The sequence below is a fragment of the Theropithecus gelada genome, chromosome 9 (assembly GCF_003255815.1).
Source record: "Theropithecus gelada isolate Dixy chromosome 9, Tgel_1.0, whole genome shotgun sequence".
Taxonomy (NCBI): Eukaryota; Metazoa; Chordata; class Mammalia; order Primates; family Cercopithecidae; genus Theropithecus; species Theropithecus gelada.
The window spans coordinates 62568454-62575488 of record NC_037677.1 but is presented as its reverse complement, the minus strand read 5'-3'; the positions used below and the strand labels follow the sequence as shown (position 1 = coordinate 62575488).

Sequence of the window (7035 nt, the reverse complement as noted above, 5' to 3'; positions counted from 1 at the left end):
TTGAGGCCCAGAAAGTCTCGCCCAGAGCCTGGCTCCAGGCAGGTACTGTCAATGTACTGACTGGAACAGTGACAGCTCCAGAAATCCTGTCATGTGAGAAATAGTTTTAAAAAATCAGAATGTTTAGCCCCGGGGAAGTAAAGATCAAAGGTAGGGAATAAACCTCTTCCATTACCTGCATGTGGACCCTTCCTTGATCCAGCTGTCTCAAAAAGCCATAAAGTCACTGTTCCTATAGGTGTGCAAAAAGAAGCCGGGAGACCATGACTCGGGCACTGCAGACAGGGCTCCCAAAGGGTGAGGACCCGCCTCACAGGTCTCCTCCAACCCAGGGTCCTTCCTTTCTAAGCACTTGGAGGCATCTTGAGCTTGAGTGAGGGAGGAGGCACAGGTAGGAGCGCACGAGTCAAGTCGGGTGGGCAAAGGTTGGAGAGAAGCATAGGCCAAGCGGCCCCACGGACTAGAGGGACCGCTCAGCGACTCGGAGCAGAGAGGGGGCGCTTAAAGCCAACAGATGGCGCGGGCTCACCTAGGCCGAGCGCCCGCTCACCATCCCGGGCTTCCTGGGAGCGTTACCTAGCTCTGCCGGAGGCGCAAGGCAGACGCTAGGCTAGGGGTCCCCATCCGCCTGCGCGCCCCTCTGCGGGATGGCGGGCGGCTCTGTGGGGCATGGCTCTGTCTCGCACCTGGGGCCGCTTCTGCGGGCTTCCTCCCTGCCCCTTTGGGGCATTCGTGGAGTTGCCACAGCAGCCGGTGCCATGACATCGGCAGAGGGCAGCTTCGCCAGCACTGAAATATTCATGCCCTGAGCGCCCGGCGGGGCTCGGCGCCGCTCCCGGGGGGTCTGGGCGGGGCCGGGGCGGGAGCTCGGGGGTCCTGGCGGCCGGAGGGGTGGGGAAGCGCCGAGAGCAGGCGGGCGGGCGGGGGCCGGACGAGACGGGAGGTGAGGGAGGGAGCGGCGGGAGGCGGGGTCTGGACGGCGGGGGCCGAGCGGGGCGGGGGAAGCAAGGGAAAGTTGATCGCGGACTTGAGCGGCGGCGGCGGCTCGGGAGAGAGGAACGTGGGCTGCAGGCTCTATGCTTGGCCAGAGGACGCGTCCGACGGCGGCCGGACGCTGAGCCGGGCTGGGCAGGGCAGCCCTGCCCGGGCATGGAGCACTGGGTGGCTGAGCCTCTGGACGTTTGGGGCGCGCCTAGCCCAAGCCCCCAGCGCGCCTGAAGTTGCGAGCGGCGAGCGGCCCGCGGGGACCCGAGAGCGGCCGGCACGCCGCGGATGAGCCTTCGCGCCGGCTGCGAGACGCGGCGGTGGCCAGGGCAAGAGCAGGCGGCCCGCGGGGGCCGATCCGGCGGAGAGCAGAGCTCCAGGCGAGGCGCGGCGCCGCTGCACACACGCACACGGTACCCGGAGCCACGCACCGCCCCTTCCCTTCTTGCTTCCCTCTCCTTCCCCTTGCCGTTCGCCCGCCGCGCGGCAGGAAAGTTGGTGGCTACAGCGGCTGCCGAACCACTTGTTCTCAGCGCGGCCATCGCCCGCGGCGGGCGCTGGTGGCATCCTTCGGTCCCAGGCCCCTAGCCCCAGCCCCGCGCCCCGCTCCGAGCTCCCGGACCGACGCGCGGCAACTTTGATTCCCGGGAACTCGAATTCAATTCGCGTTGGCCTTGGGAGGACAGGCACCCTATCCCCCATCCCCGGTCCTGGGACCGCGAACATTCGGGGGCTTTGCTCTTGGCGCTACCGAGAGGGTCCAGGTCTGGGGTGGAGAGATTTTCGGGAGTGGAGCGCGTTGGGATCCAATCCACTCCCCTTCTGAGCCCTGGGTCCTCATATGGACAGTGGGGATGGGGTGGGGCGCACCCCTACTGCGGGCTGGGCAGCGGCGCTGAAGGGAACTAAAGGCACGTAGTTCTCCCCTCCCATCATCACGTCCCTGTGCCCGCGGGAGACCCCAGGGGACTTACACGTCCTCCCAAATTCGGTCCAGCTATGGGAAGACGCGCCCCTCGCGGAGCCGGGAGCCTTATGCGGCTCGAGCTTCTCCTTCCTGGCCCTGGAGATGGCCCGCTACGAGCGGTGCTGGCTGCCCCGAGGAGCTCGCACCCGGGAGCACTGCCCCTCGTCTCCACCGTAGGTCAACCCAGGACTCGGGCAGAGCCCGCGTGTTCCGAGGTAGTGGCGGCGCCAGCCGGCGGGCACTCTGCCTGGCTTTCCTGGAGCGGGCACCTAGAGAGGCTGCCTCCGTGCTGTGAGCAGAGATCCGGTGCCAGCCGCCGCCCCACTGCGACCCCAGCCCCAGCGCTAGTGCTGTCAGCGGTCCACTGGGAGGAAATTAGCCTTTCCTCTGTAGAAATACGCCCCCATCCTCCCTAGTAATTCAGAAACCAGAGCCTTCTTTTTCTGCATCCTTTGCCCTCTCAGACCAGAGCTGGCATTGACCTCGCCTTCCAGCCCCTTGGCAAGTGCCCCCACCCTAATTTGGATTTTGAAATAAGCTAGAGAGACACAGGAGGAGTGTGTGTGTGTGTGTGTGTGTGTGTGTGTGTGTGTGTGTGTGTGTGTGTGTTGGGTGGAGTCAGACCCTCACACAGGGAAGAATTAGGTTGTGGGGTGTGGGGTAGGGCGGGCTTGAAGAACCTAGTTGGGGCCAGTTGCATGGTGATGATGAATCAGCCCATGATGGGAGAGCTGGCTTGGAGTTAGTGCTTGGTTCCTGGTGCAGGGGTAGGCGCACTGCGGTCAGCACCTACAGGGGTGGGGGCACTAGATGTCACTCTGCCAAGGAGGAGCTGGGAAGGGGTCCCTTGGCTGGGGGAATAGCAAGGCTTGGCTCTGGCTGCCAGGGCTGGGGAGGACGGGAAGGCAGAGTGTCTCATGGTAGAGGGTGGGTATACCCCGTGAGCTGGGAAGGTGGCACACAGAAGCGACTAGTGTGAACCAGGAAGCTCTGCCTCAAGTGCTGGAGGACAGCAGTGAGGGGTGGGAGGCCCAGAGCTAGCATCCTGGCCTCCTCTGTGCTGGGCCCCCATATACTTCTCTGACTTGGCCTTCCTCACCTCCAAACAGCTGGGCTCCTCACGTCTGCTTACCAAAGGGCTTGATTTGAGGGGTGTGATGGCAGATGGTCCTGGTTGCCTCTGGAATAGCTCCCCCACCCAACAAGCTACCTTACCTGCAGTTTCACCATTTGAGGTTCATTTATTTGAGCCAAATATTTTAAAGGGCACCTTCCTGAAGTGCTCATTTAAAATGCACATTCTTCTGGGAGGTGAAGGTCTGGTGGAACCTTGCTCCTCTGAGTGTGGCCTGTGGACATGCAGCCTCGGCATCACCTAGGGACTTGTTAGAAATGCAGACTCTTGGGCCCCATCCCAGACCTTCTGAATGAGAATCTGCATTTGATAAGATCCTTGGGTGACTCATGTGCTCAGTAAAGTTTCAAGCTGTCGTCCACAGTGCCTTCTCTAAGAGGTATTACATAGTTACTTGGTGCAGAGTGTTGTATAGGGCAGTGAATAAGAACAGAAATGAGAATGAGATTGACTTCTTTCTCTGGCTGCTTTGCTAGGCTTGGATTAATAGCCCACCACTGGCCCCTTCGGGTTGTACCATGCTAATGCCACAAGAGTGTCTGTGTTTTAGGGTCTTTTAAACGGATTAGAATAGCATCTCAGCTTTGTGTGCAGTCAAAACTGTACACGGAACCGGGTGCAGTGGTGAACCCCTGTAGTCCCAGCTATTGGGGAGGCTGAGGCAACAGGATTGCTTGAGCCCAGAAGTTCAAGGCTGTAGCGTGCTAGGATCGTGCCTGTGAATACCCACTGTACTCCAGACTGGGCAATATAACGAGACCCTGTTTTAAAAAAAACCAACAAAAACCCCTGCACACATTCCAGTAGGAGGTGAGTGGAGGGGGCAGGGTTTCCGGAAGCTAGATATACATACTCTGCCTCTAGGATGCCTGAGACTGAGACTAGATGCTGTCCCTCAAGCAGAAGGAATTGAGCAACTACTTTCCACCTCATCTGCCCTCCCAAATGGGTGGATTGACCCATTAATAACACCTCTCAGCGGCCATAGGACTTATGCAGAGTGGAGGAGCATGAGTGCCAATTTGGAACAGCCTACAGAGGGGAGGATACTGACCAAGCTCTCCCTTGACCCCATCCTGGACTGGACGTCCAACTTCTACTGCCCTAGGGTGGTTCAAGGACTCTAGCCTCAAGATACAGGGATGATGCCGAGGCATGGTGGCAGGTTATACCCCTGGTCCTCTGGATGATGACCCTGAAGCCATCAAGGCTGGCGTGAGAGTAGGAGATTTGAAACACTGCTGGAGAGATTTGGATCAGAGGCCTGGTGTAGCCGATGGTGTCACAGGTGAAAGGTCATTGCATGGCTCAGGCATCCCACCCTGCCCAAAGAGCCTATCCTTCCCCTAAGCTAGCCTCTCCCAGAGAGAGGGCAGCTCTGCCAGGGGACAAGGTGATGAGGAGGAACTATGGGAGACACAGTCAAGGGCCTTACAAAGAGCGAGCTAATGTGAAGACATTCAGACATCCATTTGAAAATCAGTGAGTTCAAAAATAGTTAGGTTAGGCCAGGTGCGGTGGCTCACACCTATAATCCCAGCACTTTCGGAGGCCAAGGCAGGTGGATCACTTGAGGCCAGGAGTTTGAGACCAGCTAGGCCAACATGGTGAAACCCCGGCTCTACTAAAAATACAAAAATTACCCAGACGTGGTGGTGGGCACCTGTAATCCCAGCTACGTGAGAGGTTGAGGCAGGAGAATTGCTTGAACCTGGGACATGGAGGTTGCAGTGAGCTGAGACTGTGCCACTGCATTCCAGCCTGGGGGACAGGGGGAGACTCCATCTCAAAATCAATCGATAAATAAAAATAATAAAAATTTAAAAATAACTAGGTTAGTAAGTCTCACTGTTTTCTTGAACCCCCAGGTCTTAATATGTAAAGATGATTGTAAAAATTGACTTAATTCCCATTGAACTCATTGTTTTCAAATTCAGTTTTAGTTGTTTTTTAAACATTTTATTTTATTTTACTTTGAGCCTCGATTTGGCTTCCTCTTGACACTGGGGCAATCCTGTTTGTCCATGAATAGATGAGCAAGGTTGTTTACAAGTCGAACCCTACCAGATAGGTTATTTCAGGGTGGGAGTACTTTGCCTTCAGTAGAGAACTGCGGATCAGATTGGGTTCTTCCATATTCCAGCCTCCTGTGCATAATGTGGGTGACACTGATGCTGCTCAGGAGTCGTCAACTCCAGAAAGCCCTCCTGAGTCCTTGGGTGGGATGGCTGGTGCGGGTGGGCTGCCCCTCCAGCCTGTGCCTCCCTCGCTCGCGGTCCTTCCTTGGTGCTTCTTACTATTCTGCATGGCTCTGGCCTCTCAGTAGCCGCTGAGCTCCTCCAGGGCACAGGCTGCATCTCTTTCCTTCACACTAGTGGAGTAGTTGGTGCTCAGTAACTGTTCATTGACCGAATGGGTTATTGCTGGGTGATGGTTCTCTTACCTTCTCCAGCCCTATTGTTAAGTGATCATTAACACACCAACCGTTTGCTGTGCCTGTATCCAGTTTTAACTCTTCATGGTGGTTACTTTCAAGATGGGTGGTGAATGTCCATCTTGCTGTACTCTGGACTCTAGGCATCTGCCCTTGGACATTTGCATGCCTAGGGAGGCAAGGATGCAGACAAAAGAGTAAAGCAGTGCCAAATGTAACACAATAGGGAGTGGTGGGGACTGGGGAGAACTGAAAAGCATAGGCCCCACAGAGAAGTGGCAAAACCCATCCACGTGATAGAAGTCAGAATAATGGTTACTCCCGGGGGCATAATGACTGGGGTACAGGGGTGCTGCTGGCATGCTGGATGTTTCTAATGCTCGATCTGAATGTCTGCAACAGTGGTGAATGATCATTTTTGCAAAAGAGCCAATTCAGAAAACATTAGAACATTTATAGGTCATATTTATTTGGATTCAACATGAAAATGGCTTTATTGAATCCCATAGGGCAGAAAATGCATAATCTTACCAACCTTATTCACGAGAAAGGTGTCAGCCAGAAAACTGGCATATTTAAGATGTAGCCACATGGAGACAGTTTTCTAGTCTTTCAGCGTGAAAGTTGATCAGAATCCCTCATGGAGAGTGGGGTGGGCCGCTGCTGCTGCCCACAGCTCCATATATTTGGGGCCTCAGGGTTTGAGGTCTTGGGGCCCTGTGTCACCTCGATAATGAATGTTGGCATAGCTCAATGTATTGGTGAGGGGAATGGGAATATCAGACAGCCCTCCTCAGCCTCAGGGGCTGCAGGCTGTGTTGCTGAGAGTGACACAGCAGGTTCAGTTTTAGCATTCATATTTTTTACATATTCTAAAACCCCAGGCAAGTGTTGGTTATTATTATGATCATAATGCATTCACTTTGTGATTTTCATAAGGCAGTTTGCAGGCTGACAGACTTGATATTGAGCACCAGTTCTTCCACTAGAGCTCTAAAGCCTTGGATTTGACTTAGTTTTCTCATCTGTAAAATGGGAATAATTTTCAATTGCCCTATAAGCTTGCTATGAGCATTAATAAGAGGACAACTTTACACAATGCCTTTTGTGTAGTACCTGGCACACAGTATACATGCAAAATGTAGTAGCTTTTATTGTATCCCTTTGACTTACTTATATGTTAGGCACAATGTATTCTAGTAAAGAGGTGAAACCTGTTCTTCATAAATTGAATTCTTCCTGAATGTGTGTATGTGTGTATATGTGTGTGTGTGTGCGAGCACGCGTTGGGTGGGAGATGTTGTGGTTTTTCATTTGTAATTACTTACTGATAGCATTTAAAAATCCAGCAGTCCAGTGTAAACATCTAGACTTCTGGCATCTCTGATTAGAACTAGCAACATTGTGTCCATGTTGCCAACCAACAGTTGAACAGTTGTTGGTTGGAGCTGAGTTGCAGGTACCCCTCTCTCTCTTTTTCTTTTCTTTTCTTTTCTTTTCTTTTCTTTTCTTTTC

At 54.4% G+C, this 7035-nt stretch overlaps 1 protein-coding gene across 1 annotated transcript in view; it reads left to right on the top strand.

Moving 5' to 3' along the window:
- The first annotated feature begins 1031 nt into the window (after positions 1 to 1031).
- Positions 1032 to 7035, top strand: part of CDH23 (cadherin related 23) — a 419472-nt gene continuing 413468 nt past the window's right edge. The window contains exon 1 of the mRNA XM_025397731.1: positions 1032 to 1397. The gene's annotated coding sequence lies outside the window, so the exon portion shown is untranslated. The remainder of the gene's footprint in view (positions 1398 to 7035) is intronic.